Genomic DNA, 22073 nt, shown 5'->3' with positions numbered 1-22073 from the left:
ATTTGTATTGAACTGAATGGCAAAAGCTGGAGGAAATTCCTTGTTTACCTGCTCAAGTCAAGCCTAGGCTAAGAGTCCTGGTGGTATAGAGCTAATGCAATAGCCAAATCAAAGTATGTAGTGCCTCTGTTCATCAGCACAAACCCTGATAATGTTCTTGGTGAAAATCTCAACAGAAAAGCCTGGACAGAAAAAGCAGGGGAATCCTTCATTCCTACACATGTTCCTCTTTTTATTTTTAAATTTTTTTAACCTTTTTTTTGTGTGTGTGTGTGTGAAGGCGGTGGTATCTTAGTTAGCTCGTGTTTTTGTTTTTAATCCTTTCTGTTCAGTTGCACCTCTAGTAGCTTTAATGAGTGTATCGTATGCATGGAGAAGCCCAGCTGGAGATGTGCTCCCTCCGTGGATTGTGTTATGGGAAGGAGCTGCTGCCAGCCCAGAGCAGAGGTTCCTGTTCCACTATGGGTTCAAGAGACGTGGGAGCACCTCGGTGGAAGCCTCTGTGCAGGGTTTGTACAGTGCATGTGTGTTTGTTAAGAGAGCACAGTTGATTTTCCATAAAGGGTAAGGGGGAATGTCTCTGCCTAGCAATCGAAATGCAGCCTTGGGACCATGCAAGCCTGTTGCCTGTGACACTTCATTAAAGGGTGAGAGTCTTGTGAGTTCATTCATAATTATTCTTACATCAAATTCTCTTAATTGCAGAGTGTCACGAGTGAAGACAGAGATCCCAGTTCACTGCTGGCACAAGAAGAGTCAATGGCACTGATTTAAGCCAGGTTACACCTTTTATGACATTAATGTCAGCAGTGGTTTGGGCCCTTTTGCTTCTACTCATATAGTGAGTCAAAAGCAGGGTGAAATGAAGAAATATTTGTGTTGGCTTCAAAACCTGATTGAAGATAAACTGCTGTTAAGCTCCATTTTTGTCTAGCTGTTGATACATGTAAAATGGTAAATTAATTAAGAGCTTATACTCATAATATATAGGGATTTCAATTGTTTTAAAGTGGTGGTTAGTCTTTCAGCAACTAGAGGATACACACGACTGAGTTATTCTAGTAGATCAGTGCTTCCAGAAGCAAATGTTTAGTTTAGCACGCTTGCAGTTTCTTCATGTCAATCATCTTTTGTGCATTTTTATCATATGTTGAACAAACCAGAACTGTCCTTTGCCCATTTTATGAGTGTCCTGCAAAGCAGGGAATGAAGTGGGTTGATGACAGTTCATCCATCTCACTGTTTTTGAAAGAGATTCTCCTACTGGACATTATGCAGAGCAGTGTTTTTTTGAAGCCCACCCACCTAGTTCTAGTCCCCCTTCAGAAGTGGTTGTATCTCCCTAAGGCACTTCTTGGAGTGGTAAATGTGCATCATCAAACAGCAGATTTCTTAACAGTATATAGTGATGTTGACTTTCCTGATGCTTCAGTTGCTGTTGTCTTAATGTAGGCTGTCGCTCGTATGTCAGCTGGAAACAAAAATCAATAAGCAATGAGAATGCGAGCGAAGGGAAAAGAAAGAAACAAAATGATGAACAAGAATTCAGTATCTTCCCTCATAAACTTTATTCAGCTAGTGTGTCTTTTACCATCTCAGAGGATCTGCAGATAATCCCCACAGCCTCCTGCTCATGGGAATCAGAACTCTTCCCATTTTGTGAAGAAGGAAACTAAGGCACAGTGGCCATGGCAGAAGCTGCTCCAGCTCCTCAGATTTACCCCCAATAAGCTGAAACAACATGTTTGAGGACACTCAGGATCTGGGTAATTATTCATGTCTACCAACTCCTTGTTCCCAAATCATCTGTACCCAGGCTTCCCAGGCCTATATGTTTGTGAGGGGGTGACACACACATTTAGTCAGCTGGCAATTTTAAAGAAAGAAACGTTATATAAACGTTATATAAACGTTATATAAAATATTAGAGGTGTCTGGCACGCTCTTGATGCTGTCTGCTCAAGCTGTTTGCCCATCTCTAGGTGTGGGCGGTGGGCGGTGGGCAGCGTTTCGTTCCCCCAGCAGTGGCCGAGCCGCAGTGGCTCGGGGCAGCCCGCACCCCCCAGGGGCATCCGCACGCCCGGGCGGGGCAGGAGGGAGGGGCAGCGGCTGTAAATGACCGACAGCCCGGTCGGACGGCACAGACGGGGAGGGAGATCGTTCGTGAAAGCACCGGAGCGGCCACATCTGTGATTGAATGCTCGGCCCTTCAGTCCCTGCTGCTGTGTTTACCGCTCCGTAATGCGGTATTGTTTACTCACAATTAAACTCTTTACCGTTAATTTCACTCTCTGACGCTGAATTGGCCACACGGCCCCAGCTGCCAGAGCCCAGGCAGATGTGCTCTGCACACTTGTGTGAGCAGGGCTCGGGCAGGCAGCAGCTCCCGGCCCCGCCCGGCCGCCGGCGCGGAGCTGCGGCGTGGGAAGAGCTGATTCTTGTCAGCCTAAATTTCACACCGGAGATAAAAAACGCTTGGAAACCAGGCACTGCTAGGAGGAGATAAACACATTTTCCCCCGTTAATTAAAACGTATCTGTAAATTTAAGCGGAGATGGTGGCTATAATAAGTTTTGAACCGGTGACAAATGTCAACAACAAAAGGTCTGAGATAAGACCATGTCAGATCCCTATGCGACGATATACGTGTGCCTTCACCCCTAGCAAGCTGGAGCATCACACGGGTCAGGGGTTGTGGCTGACACCAGGCAGTTCAAGTAACCTGTAACAGGGATTCTGGGAAAGTGGAGAGAGCCCTACTAGAACTGTGGTTTGTGCCCATCTCATAGCAAAGTTGGGGACTTTCAGTGGTTTTGAATATTTGCTATTTCCCTAACTTCTCTTTAGATTCTTTGGCCTCAAAGAAAGTACTTCAGTGTACAAGCAGTGTATATTGGTATGTCCAATGTACCTATTGCAAAACTGACGTGTGAAATGATGTCAGGCTCTAGAATATGCGTAGATTTCTTTATAAACTTCCTTTGTTCTCCCTCAGCCCTTTGCTAGTCATGTCAGGGACACTGTAGGCAATTATTTGAAGCATCCCTAACCTATTCTATGTGGTATGTAATTACTTCTGGTACAATATGTGGGTGTGTTTTATGTTTTAACACAAGAAAGTTAATGAAAATTGGGAAGAAAACAGTGACAGTGGGATTCCATTCCTTGCTGGAGGTGGATACCAGAAACGGTGAGAAGTGCCTGGCCTTGAATCAGTCAACACTGGAATTGTATTGCTTTTGCTTCCATTCTCTTCATCAAGGTATGTGATATATTAGTTAGCTCCAGATTTGCTAACTGGATTGCAGCTGGGGGATTCTGGGTGGAAGCTGTTTCTGGCCCAGCTGCCCTGGTAGCTCTAGTGCTGCAACATTTTTATCCTTGCAGAAGACGAACAGAGGCAGGGATGTGCCTAGGAATGCACGTCCAGGTTCTTCTCAGAAAAAAAACCTGTATCTGTCCTTCTTCCTTTATCGTCTCTTCTGAACTTGCCAGAAATCTGTTTACCATGCAGGTGGATTTGTGTCTTCTTTCATGATAAAGACCATCTTACTCAGCTAACCTGCTGAGGATTCATAGACTTTCAGACACTCCTGACTTGCTCTTTGTTTAAAGCAGTGACTGAAATGGGCAGGTCTGCTGATCCCCATTTGGATCTGTGGGCCATCCATTCTGGCATTACAGACAGATGGTTTAATTTGAATTTCTCAGTATTTATGTACCAAGACAGGAACATCAGCTCTGGTTCTGGCTTAGGGCCCCATGAGTAGGTCTTTAGTACTTACCTGGTTGGTTATTAGGTATGAAGTCTGGTTTTGTTGGTTGGGTTTTTTCTTTTTGTTTGATAGTTTTTGTAGTACTGATATTCATGTGACTACAGGAGCTACTCAAGAGAGCAGATCTGTGAGCCCTTTCTGGTGGGGTCAGCCTGGTTTTGTGAGGCATCAGTAGAAAAGATAGCAAAAACCCCCTGTTTTTTTAAAACAGTATAGGTTTAGAGCTCCCAAATTCCCCTAGAGTTTTGTGGTAATCAAGTGGTCATTCTTAATATCTGATTTATTTTACACTTTTTTTCTTAGATTAGATTAGCTCCTGTTACATACTAATTATCTAAAATATTACATAATTTGGTATTATTTTCAACTCAAAACATTAATAAATGTTAGTATTTCAATTATTTAAATCGAGCTGCATGAATGATTCAAAGTGAACACTTTATTTGATCATGTTACCTTATTTCTGTAATTGCAGTATATCTACAATCATGTTCAAATGTCTTTAAATTTATTACTAGACAAATACATTGTGCATATTTTTCGCACAGAATTGATCATAATGTTGAAAATTTTATCTGGAACATAGGTGGCTTATTTCAGACTGTCTAAATAAATCAAAATATATTGTGCTTGTTCTTGTAAGGCGAGTCTTATAAATACTCTACAAATTTAAAATCTGCTTCCAATAAGTGGTTATGTTGTACTGATTTGCCTTTTAAATTCGCTTTTGGTGAAAAACAGTGAACATCTACTTATTTTTGCACTTCATTTTAATCGGTTTCAGTTTTTTTAAAAAGTGTAAAGATCACATGGAAGAAGTAGGGTGCTTACCTTGCTGTTCTGCAACTTCGTGTCATGTGTAACTTGCTCTGCAAGTTGTTTTTTCATTCACTTCTAAATCAAAGGCAGGGAATGAGGTGCAGAGCAGGTGCCTCCTGTACTGTGTCAGTTCACTAAACCGCAGGCTGTGGTTTAAAGGAAGCAAGGTATTCACTAATTTTAGTTTATGTAGAGCTCCTAGGATGTTCATTGGCCTACTGTAGACTTTTGGGAGTTGTATCCGATTTGAAAATACCTCCTCTCTTTTCTTAAGTCTGTTCCACTGAAAGAGCAGGTACTTATAGACCTCCTGCCCATCAGTTCCTGTCTCTTAACTCATGCTCACTGTCTCATGCTCAACCCCTTTGTTTCATCCTTTTCATAAGTTTATGACCAGTCACCTAAATAAAGTGATCTCACCAACTTACCCTGACTGGGAAGGTAACAGTGTACACTACACACTTGTCCCTTGGTGGTACATTCATCAGTGCAGTGATAACTATTTTTTTAAGACTATCTGTGTGATTTAGCATCCCAAGTGATATTTCCCAAAGTGACCTTAGAACGAGACAGTTCGTGAGAGGCATCACCCCAAAGAGCAGCGCTCCTGGGCAGCTGCTGCCAGCGGTGTCCCGCTTTGGCCACTGCCTCGGGCTACCAGGAGCTGCTGTGATGGGACACGGCCAGCAAAGCCACTGCTGTGTCAGGCCCCTCACTCCTGCGAGAGAATTACGGGACATTAATCCTTTTGAAATGGCCTTGCTAATTCTTGCAGTTTAGTTCCTGTGAGCCCGAGTTTCTCCTCCCTTGAAGGCTACACATTTTATTAGGTATTGTAAGCGGCTACACCTGCAGTTTTAAATGACTAACGCAAGTGTTATAATGGTCGCGATCAGTCAAAGAAAAAGTTCAAAGTTCAAAGGTTGGTCTTTTGTAACTGGCGAGGAAGAGCTAGGGGATAATAGCTTGTTAATGTTATTTACCTCATTCAGCTGAAAAACTTTCTGTTGTGTAAAGACATTTACGTGGGTAATTCTGGGCATTGTCATTTGAATAGGGGTTAAATTATTCTGTTTTGTCATTAAGTGATCCTTGATTGGCAATCCATTACACAATGGGTGATCATTAAGGAAAGGCCATAAAACTGTTACACCATTTAAGAGTGAATGGTGAACGAAGCCAGATATCTCCAAGACCTGTCGTCCCCCCCACCACCAGAGTACAGCTGCTGGAGAAGCAATTTAAAGCAGAAAGGACTTGGAACAATTTAGAACAGTCATTTATTCTCTGATTTTGTTTTGAGAATATTTACACTGAGATGAGCAGTAGATAAACCTGCTTGTAGTTATCTAAAGTGTGTTTAGTGTTGTCAGGTCTTCTGATTTTATTATTTAAGCATGAGCAGGGTTGCTCTGTTTAAAACGGTCTGTATCAGAATATTAGTCTTACAAATAAAAATGAACTGTGGTATATTAATTTCAGAGAAATTATGAAAATGAGGCGGAAGCCCAAATCAAAGAACTCAAGAACTGGCTAACATAGAAGGAAATGCAACTTACTTGGTGAAATTGCCTCCAAATCCAGATGTTAATGGTGTTCTAGGCCTGAGCCATGGCTTTTGTGGGCCCTAGGCTGATGGCTGCTAATCAGATCCAGATGTTTTCAACCCTAAGTTTTCTGTCAAGGGACGTGACAAGCTTTTCAGTCTACTGTAAATCACTTAAATTGCTATAATGTTTAAGGTAGGCCAGAGCCCAGATTGTTCAGTATATACTTATTAGGGCACTGGTTCTGCTGTGGCTGGACCTGTCCAAGTACAGTTCCTATGCTCCTATCTCCCCAGCATGGTCCTGGCCCTGGCTCCTGTCTGGCATCCCCCGAACTATTTCATCCCATTGAGGAGCAGGGAGGCACAGGGTAGGAACCTGTGGCTTAGGCAGGACAACTCTCTGGTTAGTTAAGTTGTCATGGGACTAAGATGAGGAAGTTCTCACACTGGAGCAAACTGATGGCTTCCAGCCAGCTTTACCTGACTTTACCATCCTTATATTTTGCAGTTGCAATGCTCTAAGTGACCCCTGTGGACTGGATTTTCCAGCAGCTGTCCAGATTGTTTCACCCACGCTCTTGGGAATGGTGATTTTTCCATGACTAAAAAGCCAATGTAGCATTTAACTAAAACTGCAGAGCTAATTAACTGCTTAGTTATTTGTCCTTGCTTCTTTATATTCCAATTACAGTTGTGGCTTAACCCATTTGAGAAAGGGCCTGCTACATGGCCTGCAAAGAGACCTATTTTTTCAACTACAGTTAAAGATAGGATTCTTTCCTAGTAATTAAAGATGTGCTTCTGCAAGCTGTGAAAGCAGACTGTAAGCAGCCCACTGTGTGCTGGGGAGACTGTGAGCTGAGGCTCTGCCTGTGCTTTCCAATCCCCTCAGATGCGGAGTCAGACACCCAGTCTGCAAACATTCACTCTTTTGCTTGACTTGGAAGGATTCATTGTCTTCAGGGCCTTTGGAGAGTATCATGGTGACAAGTGTATGAGATCAGATGTTACGCTGTAAATCTGCCTTTAAAAGGGAAAAAAGAGAAGAAATAGGAAAACATCCGTGTTTTTGCATTGAAGTTCCAGCCTAGTGATAGTCAAAGATGTTTTGAATAGCAACAGACAAAGGTGTTTTAATACATTCTGTGTATTTTACAACATCTGAATTTCTCTTTAAACTTGTACTAGGTAAATGTTACTCAGTTGCCCTTTTAGAAAACAACAATTTGACTTTTTTTCCCTCTTTGTATTCTGACAAATATTGGTCTTGATGAGTGTTAAGGGAGTAAAAACGCTAAACATCAAAGTGCTCATTATCAACCAGCCAGCTGCACTCCCCCCTGCACCTCCTCATCACACACAAACCTGATCTTTTCTGTGGGGACCGTCTCCCCCAGAGACACAGAACAAGTTCTTCTCTATGCTAACAGTGCACAACATTGTCAAATGATGTGTAATGATTTTATAATGTGAACTAATGCCACTAGGGACTGAACTGAGACTTCTGATTTCATTACACTCAATGCTGAGAGTGGTTTGGAATATGAATTTGGGGCAAAGATAAAAGGTTATGTTGGTGTCCTTTACCTATCAACCCTCGACCAGTATTACTTGACATGGATCCAGACAAAGATCTCACCTCAGGTATGTCAGGAAAAAAATATTTGTGATTTATGTATGTTTCTATCAAACACTGTGAGTGCTAATAAGTACGTTTTATCTTTGTGCCATGATGGAAATCTTAGCATAAGTCAAAAAAAACTTAATCTCTATGTCAGAATCAGCTCCTGGCTGGCCAAGATGATGTTCCTAAAAGCTACTGTTGGCTGACATTGGTCTGCAGTTTTTGCGTTATAACACTTAGAGGTGAGATTTTCTTCTTTCAGCTTGTTTGTAATTAAAATAAATGTATTAGTTAACCCTTAATTTATAGGTAGCTCCAGAAGTGTAAAGGTACCACATGTATTTACACTGTGCACTAGATTTATGGTCTATTTTGTTGAACTGAATAAAACCGTTTTATGCAGTGACAGAAATACAACTACAGTAGCAAATGGTGCTCCTTTACCTATTATTATCTGTGTTACCATGAAGCCGAGGATACCTGTCTGATTTAAGTTATTTCATCTTTCTCTGTCCTAGGAGACTGTGAAAAAGAGAAAAAATGCTGTAACATTTTTCTCTAGAATGGATAATGTGGGAATTAGCCTCCTTCTTCATTCTGATGTAAGAGAAAAAAAAATTCAAACAACCCAGGCTTTCAGTCAAATTCTCATCTACTGTACGTATGTCTGGTTCTATTGTTTTCAAGAGAGTTTATCCCATTTGTACCACCAGAAAATGCAGGCCATGCTAGTGACAGCAGGGAGATGAACACCCTCAGTCTCCAGCTAATTTTCAAATGTAATCTACCTGCTAATGTGTGATATGGGAACTAAGTGTCCTTTATATACTCTTAAAACACTTCAGATGCAAGAGGGATAGAAACTAATCCACCTTCAAAGGCAATTATATTGGGAATTACACTACTTCATGCAGTAAACTGTATTCAGTACCCTGCCCTTTTTTTCCAGCACTACACCATTGCTCCTGTTTTAGATATGAGTAAGAGTTAATCATAAGTCAATTAAATTCAATATATGAAATGGAAAAGAGAATCCTTGCAAAGATATAAAAGCCTCTAAAACATAAGTGGTGATTAAGCTTGTTTCCTCTTCTGCTTATACATACTGGACAAATGATTTACTTTCATCATCTAATATATTTAAACTATCTTGGTTGTAGGGGTCACAGCCACTGTGAGATGGGAGGAAAGACAATACTAATCAAAAGTAAACCATGCCACTTTTTTTCTCTAGTGCCGCTAATCTTAATTGAATCAATCTTGTGGCATATGTTGACAGTGAAAGATTACTCGAACCTGGAAGGCCAAGCTGGACAGAGCTTCCAGAATAAATAAAAAAAAAAAATCTTCCTTAATCATTAATTTGTTCATTCACTCCCATTTGCTTCCATTCTTCAATGTCTTAGAAGATGTACCCCATGCAACCTTCCTCTTTAGCAATCATTTCCAAGTGTTCCTCCCAATATGCTCATGTGCTTTTGAGGAAACTAATTTGCCTGAGATGAATACAGCAGAGATGCTTATTTTTCTTTTAAGAGAAACGTAGTTGGATTTTATGGAATTGAGCATTTTGTGAAAAAGGATAGCATCTCTAATGAATTGCAACAGAAACGAGTTAATTTTGGAACTGAAATATTTCCTGTTTCAGAATATTGGGTAAATCCTACTTGGCCTAGGATGGAGTTGAGGAGTAGTTTACAACCTATTCACGGATTCACATTAGCCCTAGTCCTATGAAAATAAGGCAGAAAGGTGAAAACCTTTGAAGTTCATGGAAAAACTAGAGAACTTTGTACAGACATAGTGCAAATATATATGAAGGTTCCACAAATCTATAATCATAACAACCAAAAAAATTGTATTATTCTGTCAGATTAATTTTTCCTCCAGGATTTTACTGAATTTGGTACTGTTAGAATGCCATGTTGATTGTTACTTAAATTTTATTATTATTTTGTTGCTACTGAACAAGCAGACTCTACACACGTACTTGTACCCCTTCTCCAGTTTCCCAGCACTATATATACTGAATTATAGCTTCGTCAGCATTGCAAAGTTACTGAAATAAATCTGTTAATTCATAAAATTGAGGAAGACACTTAGTGGATGAGTTAGGATTTCTGCTCTGGCCTTCATATCTGCAAATGTTTGTGTTTGCTGAATTATGAGTGTGAGAATCTTAAAAACCTAAGACCTTGAAATGAAGTCTGAAAGGATAGAAGCATCCTTGCAGAATCAGGACCTTAAAGGCTACATTGAAGTCTCTCTAGAGATAAGGCTAGATTAAACCCATTCCTTCTAACAAATAGTTTTAATTAAATAATGTTGGTAGGTGTGAAGTTAAGGTTTTGATGAACACCATTGTTCATATTTTATGTAATCCATTATGAGCCCATATAATTTAAAACATTGTTATATTGTGCATTAATAAGACTCCTATGCAACTAAATGGTATTTGATGATGAAAAGCAGGTTTACTGGGGAGGTGCAATGCAATTTCTAACATAGTAGCAAAACCTTGCTAGAAATGCTTGTTTGTGCTGAGCATATATTGTCTACACGAAATTGAAATATGAGAGTGTGTTAATAACATTCATTTGTTTTCCCAATACATTTATTCTGTTATAAAGTAACTCTATTTATTATTCCATTTGATTTGGGTATATGCAGACAGAATTAGTCCCTTAAGAGACACAGACTCTTAGGTCATTTCTCAGGGATTGATTGCACTTTATAACTTCTTCCCAAAGCAAGGAAGTCACTTTTAACTTATTCTGGCATTGAAAAAACCAGATCAAATATATCTCTCAAAAAATGAAAAATCCTTCATGTTTTAGTAGCCTAAGTCAGTATCATTTACAAAATTACCCAAGAAATTAAATAGGAAACCCCAAACCTTTCAAATGACAAAGAAATAATTTCATCCATATTTAAAATCAAGAGAGCATATTTGGTAAAATTCCTGACTCAAGCCTGCCCTCTTTAAAAGTGCCATCTTGTTTTATTTTGATGTATATTTTTATAGCAGAATAATTAGCATTTTACAAATCAGTGATGGGGAAGTTGTTCACATTATTCTGAGGGCAATAAATCCACATACACATAGTTTTGTATTATAGAGATCATTTAGGTGAATGTAATTTTAACATTTTGATGACAGTTTTAGGATCCTACCAAGCAGTGATAAAGCTAGCAGTTATACTATGTGATAATTCTGCCTTTCATTATGATGCAGTTTCTCCATACTAAATCAGGCCAAGATGCAAGCTATTACCCCTGGGCAAAATTCATTCATTATGCATGTACGTTATTCCTAAAATTATTGATAACAGTTTTCATAATAGTTATTTTTCATTAATTAACTTTTGCAGCTGCATTAGTATTTTTGATATGTTTATTAGTCTTGAGTTTTTCTTGAATAATAAATACTATCTCAGAGACTCTTATAGTTTCTTAAAGTTGAAAGCTCTCATCAGTTTTGATGCTGTAAGGCCACAATGCCGTTGTGAAGCCCTGAATTAAGCTGTGTTTAGGGAAAAGATTAGAAAGAGGGTAATGAATGTCCTGTGCAGTTAAAGAAACCTTTGTTTGCTGCGAGGAAAGTAAGAAATGAAGCTGCTGAAGCTGATAACATTTCATGAGTGTAAACTTGGTACCAGGTTTGCCATCCTGTGTGTAATGTGCAGGTATTGGCTGATCAGAGGAGTCAGCGGCTGGAGCCCTCAGCAGCTGGGAATTTCAGCAGGTCACAAAATGGGCTGTGCTGCCAGAGATGCTCATTTGCAGCACAGGAATTTAAGGCCCAGGCTATACTTTTAATGGTACCTTAGTTCTGAGGACATATGGACAAGAGTGAAAATTCATCAGTAATATATTTTCTTACCTGCTCTTTTATCGCCTTACTCTTGAGATCATTGTGGTCTATAAGATTAACTACATTGAAAACTAGCAATTTTCAGTTGGATCTCACCATCTCTTTCTTTTTGGCAGATGGTGCAAGTAAGATGATGCCATCTCCTCTATCACTTGGCTGTGTGAAGCCTGGCAACCCAACAGAATAAGAGACAGCATGGCATAGGAGGAGGTTTCTGCATCAGCAGATCTGGATATAGTTGAGGATATGTCCTGTATGTTGACAAGGCATTGTTTCTGTGGTGTGTGAAGCCAGTGCTGAGCTGAGGAGAAGCAAGTGCAGTGCAGTAGCTCGTGGGACTAAGGGAGCTGCACATCACCTTTATTGTCCTGGAACCAGTAGCCATTCCAGCTCCAACTTGTGTATGTCCTACAAGGTGCCTTTATCCTAGAAGATGCCTTTATCTGTTCCCAGCATGCCGTATTTTGGCCTGGATTTATCTCAATTTCAAGGACTTTCTATGACTATAGAGACAGTCTATGGTAACCAAGTTCACCATGTAGGGAGTTAGCTGAGAGTGTGCTCTTTCTTTAGCCTACTTTGTTGCCTCCTTGTCAGGGATGTGTTTGAAATGAGACAAGAGAAAAGAGCTGGCAGGGATGGCAAGAGGAGTTATTTCCCCTCACTGGCTGAATGGCTCTTATACCTCCTTCACATTCAAGGAAAAGAGTAAATATGTGTGGAAGTGAAAGTCATCCCTCAGTAGGATAGCTTTTCCTATATTTCACATTCGTTTTTAACAAGACACCAAACACCTTATGTAAGATCAAGCAGAAATACTCAGTGTTACCCCAGATAATCAAGTAAAACCAAGAAAAGGTCTAGTATTCATTAGACATTTTGTTATCTTCCAACTGTATGAAGTGCTTTCTTTGGGGAATAACTTCAGAGACTTGGATTTTCATGGTTCGCTAACTGTAATAAATAAATCTGAATAAATCCAAACTTCAATGCCAGTGACTGAATCAAACCCACTTATTTTTGTAGTGAAAATATCCTGGCATTAAAAGGCTTAGCATGTTGGGCTGTTCTGTTTAACAATGAGATGAAAAAATGCTGCAGATGACTGTAGTAGTAACTAAAAAATACCAGAACTCTTCTTTAGATTCTCTTAAAGAGATGGTTTGAAGTTGCACACTCAGACTTTTTCTTCACATGACTAATCCACTCTCCTGTGACCTATCTTTAGTTTGATATTGAATCAGGAACAAGAACTGGAGCTTCAGCTGACCCCAAACATTTAGTTACATTAATCACAGGGCGTTTTTGGACTCTGAGCATACTGAATGAAAGACACTTTCTTTGCAAGACATTGATCAAACAGTCTACAGGTATCACTACATCGAGGGACATTAATCATCTGGTGCATTATCAGTTCCACCAGGAGAATATGTAAATGTGATTCCTGTCAATGATAAGGGAAAGCAGAATTTATTTTTAAAAGTGGTCCTTCTGGAGCTGTTGATATAATCTTACCTAAGACAATAGGTTGAAAAGATACATTTTAGCAGGGCTGCCAATGAACATAAAGAACAAGCAAATTAAAGCCATCAAAAAAAAAAAAAAAAAAAGAAAAAGATAGTAGCTGTACTTCAGTCACTTGTGGGAATTGCTGTTTCACTATATTGTGGAGGAGACTTTCTGCTTAATAAAACAGGGCAGTTTTCTGAAAACTCTTATAATTGCTTTGTAACCACAAAAAGCTTTATTTAAGAGTGATGCTACTCTATTCTATTCTGTGCTCCAGTGCTCTTGCCCTGGAATACACCTGTGATATACTTGCCTTGTGGCTGAGGATGTGATGCTCATACTTACTGTGAAACTCTGAGGCAATGCCTCACCTTCACAGATGGCTCACCTTCACTCATATTAATGGGGTTGCCTGGCTGAGGGTTGCAACGTGCATCTTGCTGAAAGGATTCTTGCATAGATTTCCTTATATAATTGACCTATTTACTCTATTTTTTCTTTTAATAATAAAAAGGGGTTTTACTTTACTTTTTCTTCTTTCTTTCTTTCTTATTTTGAAACCAAATTAGCACATGCAAATATGCATTTGGTCAATGTTGGGGGTGTGAGGATATATTTCAGGCAGACTAATTTTTTGAAGTCTTGTCTGAGGGGATTAGAGACCTAGGGCAGGGAAATTGTTAGAGATTGAGTATATAAAACAGGCATCTCATTTCTACTTCTTGTCTCTTTAGGGTTCTTTTCTACTTTCCCAGCATCTTTGGGCTACAAAAGTGGAACAAGGAGTCCTATGGGAAGACAAGAGGGCTTGTCTGTAGAGGGTATGGCTCTTGGTGACTTTTGTCCCCCCAAAGGCTGGAACAAATGCAGTGCAATCTGTGTGCAAAGGCTGAGGCAGAGTTTGCTTTGGGTCTAATCTTGGCTCTGTCCAAGTCAGGAGGAAGTTCTGCAGCAGAGCAGGATCACAAAAGAGTTTAGGATTTTTTAAGCAGTTTGAAGAGCAAATGGGCTAAATTCTGAAGGTTTGGGGGAAGAGGGCTAAAAAGTATTTTTGAGAGATTAGGGTTAGAAAGTCATGTAATTTATGCCTTGTCATCTTGTAACTGAGACAAGATCCCTAGGGTTTGTGTTTTCTCTCCTTACAGTACAGCATTTGGCTCTCTCTAATGGTCAGCATTATGGTTCTCATTTAAATGTGGAAGAGTTAGGAAAACTTGAATGTATTTGCAGTATGCCTGTATAAACACAGACATGATTAACTACATATGCACAATGCTGCCTGGGAAGCTAGCAAAGAAAACAAGGTACAATTTCTGCATATGGAAAAAATCTCTTTGAACGTCCCTCCTTTTGCATGTTTAGTACTGTTTGTCATCAAGTTGCAACCATGTGCCCTTCATAATTATATTTACATGTACTTGTAGGTTTTTTCAAGGTTAGAGGATTATGTCTTCACATTTCAATAATTAGTGATAAAGTGTATTGTAAGTGTCTTATGGATTCCCTTTATTATCTCTGCACTGTTGAGCAAAATCATAACAGAGTTCTTAGGTTAAAGTTCTTGTTGAAATGCAGGATTTTTGTAGACACATCCCCATCTCCGGCTGACTAACGTAGAGAGGATGCCACTCTATCCTTGGGACACTCAGTATGTCGCTGCATCTGCTCAGATAATGCTGCTAATGGCAATTTAATAGGAAGCTTTAAAAGTTTTAGGTTTACTATTTAAAAAGAAGAAAATAGATACAATATTTCTGGTTTGCATTGGACTTTGTATTTCTCAAAGACTTTTCAGAAAAAGACAGGCTGCTGATATTCTTCCTGAGTCCTCTTCTGCTTCTCTAGAGCCCACGACTGGAAGTTAGATGCTATTTATGCAAATATATAATATGGAAATAATGTAGGCTTTCAACAGACCATGGACACACTTAAAACAGTAAAAGAAACTCATTATTTGCTTAGGAAAGGGTATAAACTACCTGGTCTAACCAGATATCTCAAACTGGGATTTTTCGTTGCTAGTGGGAGCTAGACAGCAGACTGTCACCCATTGCACCTATTTCTCTCTTCCTCCCCCTTGTCCCCTGAGTTTTACACTTCTCCCCCATCTTTCTTTAAATATTTCTTTCACTCTCTTCCACCCTTCTTTCTCTTAGTTCTCGGTTGTATTACCACACTGGAATATTTAAGAGTGTCTCTAATGAAACAGGACTTGTGCTGCCAGCAGTCATTTTTCTAAGGTGTAATCAACTAACTGATAAAAATAGCTGATTATAGCAGCAAGTTCATGCCACAGCAGTAAAGAGAGACTTAGCATTTCCATTACAAGACTCATTATTGAGAGGTTTATCGCTCAGTTATTAAAAAGAAGGTGTCATGAAATTTGGCATTTGTAATTACAGTAGAGGGAAGTTTTTCTGAGTCCAGTATTTAAAAATCCAGTTTATTTCATCGATTTCTATTTCACTGTCATGGTCTATGGGCAGAGAAACAATAAATAATGAGAAAAAATACATGCCCATACTAGTGCTAGTGGTAAATGGTAGAGGTGGATAAATAGTTTGTAACAGTACAGAATAAAAATTGTTGCTCAGGTCCTGAAAGTGGTGTCCTTAAGCCAAATCAGAGCCCATCACACAGCAGACAAGCAGAAAGCCAATACCACAAAATATGTCCTGGTTGGTTTGGCTGCTCTGGCCCTTAGAGGGACTGTAGAGCCTGAGGTCTAGGGCTAATACTTGACTTGCACACACATGGAGGCTTCAGAAATTCCTGTAGGTGATGATGAGTCAACTTCACTTCTGAGACCACTTCTTCTCTGTTTGCTTTTTCCTTTGGGAAGATCTAACTCATAGCTGATGCCTTATCAATAATAATATTGATATAATATCACTGTATCACAAGAGGTTCATGCCATGGCCTGACCCAGAGGAAACTTTCAGAAGAGGAAGAATTTGTCTGGTTTTCTGCTTCAGATTGATTGGGTCTTTGTGTCCACTGTGTTCTGGTCTCTGCTCTTCCCTTAGAATAAATTTTGTCTTCACTAAGATCTTCTAAGGTCTTCTCTTTTAAAGGAGATTTATAGGCTGTTGGAGATTCCATCTGGGGATAACAGAGTGGTATGTAGTATCTGGGCTGTGTTCAAGGTCCAGAGAACACAAATGAAATTCAGTAGATAAAATATATATTGTTAGAAAAATAATTATATTAATGTAACTTTGAAGGACAGTAAAAATAACAAGAGCGATGGAATTCAGAAGGCACACATTTTGTGTAATACATATAAATATAAAATATTAACAATTTTATTAACTTTTTGGAATTGTTTTTATTGCAGAGGCTGGGTTTGTATTAGCTGTCCCTTCCTTTGAGGTCACTGCAATGGAGCTATATTCAATGTTGCCATAACCTTTTCTTTTTTTCTCCCCTTTTTCCTTTCCTTTTGAATGAAAGTTCAAATGAAAAGTGTTCAACTTTGAGAATACAAGCCTCATTTATTGCAACAGAACTACTTATGTGCTTACAGATATGAAAGTAGAGAAAGGCATGCAAGAATTACATTCTTTTTAACATATGTCTAAAGGCCTTTGAATAAGAGGTGAGCTATTTGAAATTTTAGTGATGTCAATATCCTCTCAGGTCTGGGTATGTTCCTTTTGTTTCAACAAATGCAGACAGGTTTACATCCCAGTTATTTCCAGGGGATTTTAATTTTATTTTTCTCATTTATGCTTCATTCAGTCCTGGCAAGTTCTTTTGACATTTCTAAATGGAGGTTCTCTTATCTCAATGTATGTATTTATCTTCATTTATGTTTTGTTAGAATGTTGCCTTATTTTTCTGCAATGCTGTAGCTAATTTTAATTTTTCTTTACCATTCTGTTGTGCTCTTTTTTTTTTTTTTTTTTTTTGGTTCTGGGAAAGGTGGCTTTTGAAAAACAGATAGATATTCAAAAACCTCAGTTTACCATACCTGAATTGTTCTGGTTCAGGGTGAGCAAATACTAGAGAAATGTTGTTTACTTGGAATTTTCAAAGATGTACCAAGGCAGCCACCTGGAAATATTAAAAAGGGAGGGCTGAGGTATTTATGAGGAGCACCATGGTGGCTATCTCCATCAGGATCTTCCTAAGAGACATTGTTTATAAATGGATTATGAGCTTCAATCGTTTTATTAGGATTTTTATTTGTGCACGTTAAAGCCAGGTGAATTACAGCTGACCCACACTTGCTGCAATTGCTGGGCAAGTCTGTTCCCCAGATACCCGAGGAGAGTTTCACAGCGTGTTTGGTAACTGTGTAATTTGGGAATGTGAGTTCATCTTCAATTTTAAGTTTGTCTTTTCTTTTAAATAGTAAAATACGTCTAGTAATAGGGCCATACATAGGAAATTTTGATCCTGATTTTCTAATGCCCTTCTGTTGGCTGTTGTAGACCTCGGTCCTTCACTGTTTCTCTGTCTGGCCACCCTGCTGGAAGGGGTAATGCCTGCAGACATGAAGTGAGAACAGATTGCTGATGAGCTGCCTTGTCCCCTTTCGATTTTGGGTTTCTGTGGATTTAACTTGCCTGGACTGGATACAGTTGTTTGCATGCGGACAAAATGGTTATGTGCAAATTCCCCATTAGACTTCAACCAGAAAAGCCTTTGAGGAAGAAAGAGTAGATATTCTACCAGGCTTATTGGTCTGAAAATGAATGGTTTGTCTATGAGTCTGTGGTCTGTGTGCACAGTGGCTGTCCATGGATTACCCCTTCCCTGCTGCCTTACAGGAGAGTCTGATAAATCATGTGTTTTTAGTGTGCTACCATGTTAAACCCTTGCTTTGCTAACCTGTTCCTTGGGCTGCAGTCTGGAGACAGAAGTCAGAAGATATTTCATTGGTTGAATCTATGTGGAATGAAAACTATTGCCATTTGAGAGCAACATCTCACAGGGGGAAGGGGAGGAGGGAGGGCACAGGAGGAGTGTGTTGATTGGGACTGACATGCGCCTTAATATCTGATGTGGCTTTCACACTTGGAAATATTCAGGACTCCATATGTTCCAAAACCCCCACTGAACAGTGCATATAACATTGCCTTTATCATTCTTTAATCTCAGTTTAATTGCTGTGGTCAAATTACCCCACACTTAATAACCCACAGCTTGGTATATTATTTAATATGGTTGACACATACTTTGTTTTAAATGTCAGTGCTGGTAAAGCCCTGGAGTTGGCAATGCTGTGCATGATAGATGGCAGAGGAGATGGATCATCTGTTCTTTGTCTGTGCTGTTGGTATGTTGGCTGCAACTTTTTCAACTGTGACACTAGACTCATGCCAAACCCAAAGCTACTGAATGGGTAACATTATCCCTTGTATCTGATGTTTTGTAGCTGATCATTCTCAACTTCTCTGGCTTTTTTTACAGGAATGTGTAATATTATATCACCCAAGTCGAAGTGGTGAACTAGTGTTGTTCCAAATGGGCTGATTTAATTATTTCAGCACCCAGTGGCACCTTTGTTATTAAAGGATTTTCACAAAGCAGTACATAGTCTAATTATGAATTTACACAAGAGACCGTAACAGCATCTGCTGGGTAAATAATATACATTTGTAAAATGGTCTAGCTACTAATTTACACAGCCGACCACTGAGACAATGAAAGGCTGTGGCATTCTGTCATGTCAGCTCTCAAACACTTCCAACATTCCTGCTTCTCCTTACAACTGTTAACAAAACAGAGAAAATCACGTAACTAAAACTCCCTTCTAGAAAAAAACAGGACTGTTTGGCATTGGTGAATTTAGCTGCAGTTTCATTCAGAGCTTTTTTCTTGTCCCCAGCTGGTAGCAGAGCATGGAAAGTGCTAATCACACATATTTTGGGGCCCACATCTACATCAGCATGAGCATGCAGGTTAAGAAGGAGGTGCACATTTTCATTCTGGATTGCTGGCTCTGCTCTCTTGGTGCAAATCTGTTCTCAAACCAGATTAGCATCTCCAGAGACTTTTTCCGTGCATGGAAGAGCCTAGGATAGGAGATACATGCCACTGTAACTCCTGTGTCACATTCCTACAACAATGTTCAGACTTCAGCCAGGACATGCTTATCTGAAAACTCCTTGCCTACAATCTTGGTTCCTTGCAGCTATAAAAGTTTGATGCCTGTTGCAGCAAGACAGGGGCTGCACTGACTTGTTCTGGGAAGGCTGGTTGGTCTGAGATCTGCAGATGCAAGTGCAGTTCACTCATTGAGAACAGTTTGGCCTTTTTTTGGCATCTGGGTGTTGATACAGAGGCACAAATTATCCACTTCTGAGAGCAGCTATGATAGGTTCATTCAGCTCCTGGGTAACAAGACGATGACAGCTGGGGAGTAAATTGCTGGTGTAAGGTAAAATTTTTGCCAGATCAGTGAGACTGACATTCTTAGTCTGGAACCCATTAGTGATTAGTGAGAATAAGATTTAAGATTTCTCAAACCCTCAGCTAAATGCAGCTTTGCAAACTGGAAAGTAGAGCTTTAGCTATAGCTTAGTGCGAAGAAGAGAAGAGCTCAATGTTAGGAAATGCCTTAAGTATCTTAAGCATCCATGGATATGCAGTTGTCTACCAAAAAAACCCAAACCAAACTGAAAAAGACTGAGGAAAAAGAAATACAAAGCAGCATCCACTGTGGGATCCTGTCTTCCTGTGTTTCTGGAAGGAGAACCTAGTGGTTTCATTGCCATCTGTGCAGTAGGAGGCCCATCAACTTGAACTCTTATCTTTTGCATGCAGAAACCTGGACAAGCTCTCCCATAGCAAATCCCTCTTTATTTCCTCACAGCTCTCACCTATGTAAGCCACAGAGCCTTTTCCAGCAATGCTGAGAAAAGATTTATGTCTGCAGTACAGGAGAAAGTCTCCTTCCCTGTTTAAGTCTAAATTCTACATCAGCAGGCTGCATCTGGGGAAGGGGATTTGGACTGGTTTTCCCAAGTGTTCTATTTTCCATTTAAGCATCGTGCTTAGGAAATTATCACAACAAAGCTTGTGTTTCACATTAAAAGCACATCCGTGCTTCACTGTTAATTCAGAAAAGAAAACCAATATAGCTATTTTTCTTGATTCCTCGAGTATAGTATGGGGCAAAGACAGGAGAAAAGAATGGGAAAAGTTAGAATTAGGGACTCTCCTTCCTCAAGAGGAGTGGTGATTCTCATCAGTTGTGCCTCTTGCTTCTGCATCTGTGGTGTAATTACTCTCAATATTATAGGAGAGTGGTATTGGAAAAGGAAATCACCAGTGCCCTAAACCAGAAAGACCCCTTTGAAATGACATATGGGACTATGAACCTATTGGACCTAAATACCTGATTTGTTTGCATGTAAGATCCTTTTTGCTGATATGTATTTTAAGCACTGGCCTGTATTATTTGCTAAATGAGCAGCTGGATCTGTAAAGGATCCAGTTTTCACACTGACCAGGCAGAAGATACCCTTTGGATAAAGGAGAAATATTTGTTGATTACGTGTGTTGTCTCTTTTGCTTCACATTGCCTTCATATTGAAGGCAACACAGCAGTTTGTTGAAAGAAAAGAAATATCTTTTTGCTTTGTTCCAGGCAGCAAAGTCTCTTTACAAAGCTTTTGGCTCTTGTCCAAGTGTATCACACCATTTGTGATGGCTTTATAAACTAAGCATGGCTTGAGAGAGTCAAGGATGAGTCAGACTGAAAGAAAACATACAATTAATACTTTGCTGTAAATTTGGGATTAAGATTATCCATGAAAATCAGAACTATTACCAGGCTGTGCATCATGAATGGTGTTTGGGGGGGGTAAGTGGGCAGTTATGAAAGAGAAAAACTGTGTTTAAGATGAAAGCTGCTTTCAGTGAAGACAGGATCATAGCAAAAATGTAACAGGAGAAGTGAAATGTAATTAGGAACGTGACATTAATACTGGATTTGCAGAATGTTGCCCAACAGGTGGGTGGAGTTTATTTGATTTTGTTTCAGCTGAAGTATTGAACCACACAGATGCAGCCTTTAAAACTAATCTAGACTGTGAGAAAAAAGGTAACAAGAATGTTCAAATACGTGAGCTCCCACCACCAGCATGTGTCCTTGCTCTTTCTCTTCTAGCTGTAATAATCACCTCCCAGTTAAGATGGTTCTTGCTCTTCCTCTGTCATTCCTTGTTTCTGCAGCTCTGCACTGGAAAGCAGAGGGGATATTGGGTTTCCTTTCATCACAATGGCAAGTCAGGGAAACATCTGTTTTAAACAAAATGTGCAAAGTTTTGAAAAATAATTAAGGTGGGTTTTTTGTCATTTTTTGTTTATGCCTGCTAGGCACCGATTTTATTAAAATAAAATTTATGAGTATAATATGAAGAGAAGTCATTTAAACGATTGAATTTAGAGTATTCAGAGAGGAAATCTGTGAAAGGCAAAATGTCCACCAGAATGGACAACACAAGTCACTTTCTGGACTCCAGGATGCAAGCATCAATATAGAAACATTTGTTTCAGTTTATGAACTTTTTTTGCAGTCCAGCTAAAAATATCAGCACCACCTGTGATACCAGCATCAGATTTATTATCAGCTTCTCAGGAATTGCAAAACAGCCTAACTCCACCCGACTGTTAATAAATCAGGTGCTGAAAGCACTTCAAATGAGAACTTTGCTGAAGAGACAAGTAACTTACGAGGATCAAAGGCCCAAGTCAGTTAAACTGGCCATTTGCCCTTTTGGCGAAATCAGAATGTATTTTCAAAAAAGAAGAAAAGAGAAAAATAAATGGCAAAAGAAATCATGTGACATGATGCTTTTATCAGAGTAGGACAAATATTAAAGTGGGAGTGGACATCTGTAAGTCAGTCCCCCCATTCTGCAAAACTGAGTTTTCTAACATTGCTGAGTTAGTAAAGCTTGTGGATTT

The 22073-nt window shown here is 39.5% G+C and overlaps 1 long non-coding RNA gene across 7 annotated transcripts in view; it reads left to right on the top strand.

Moving 5' to 3' along the window:
• LOC138116933 (uncharacterized) overlaps window positions 1-22073 on the top strand; it is a 118450-nt gene that overhangs the window by 51077 nt on the left and 45300 nt on the right. The window contains exons 4-6 of one of the 7 annotated variants that reach the window (XR_011154410.1): window positions 8287-8425; window positions 11004-11070; window positions 11759-13191. The exons of 2 other annotated variants lie outside the window; for them this stretch is intronic. This is a non-coding gene — a long non-coding RNA (uncharacterized lncRNA). Of the gene's footprint in view, window positions 1-705; window positions 1381-8286; window positions 8426-11003; window positions 11071-11758; window positions 13192-22073 lie in introns of those variants that run through there. 4 more of the 7 variants (XR_011154408.1, XR_011154411.1, XR_011154415.1 and 1 more) reach the window with 4 other exon arrangements.

Source organism: Aphelocoma coerulescens, chromosome 11 (genome assembly GCF_041296385.1).
Source record: "Aphelocoma coerulescens isolate FSJ_1873_10779 chromosome 11, UR_Acoe_1.0, whole genome shotgun sequence".
Lineage (NCBI taxonomy): Eukaryota > Metazoa > Chordata > Aves > Passeriformes > Corvidae > Aphelocoma > Aphelocoma coerulescens.
The sequence above is the reverse complement of the archived record's forward strand: the minus strand, read 5'-3'. Positions and strand labels throughout refer to the sequence as shown.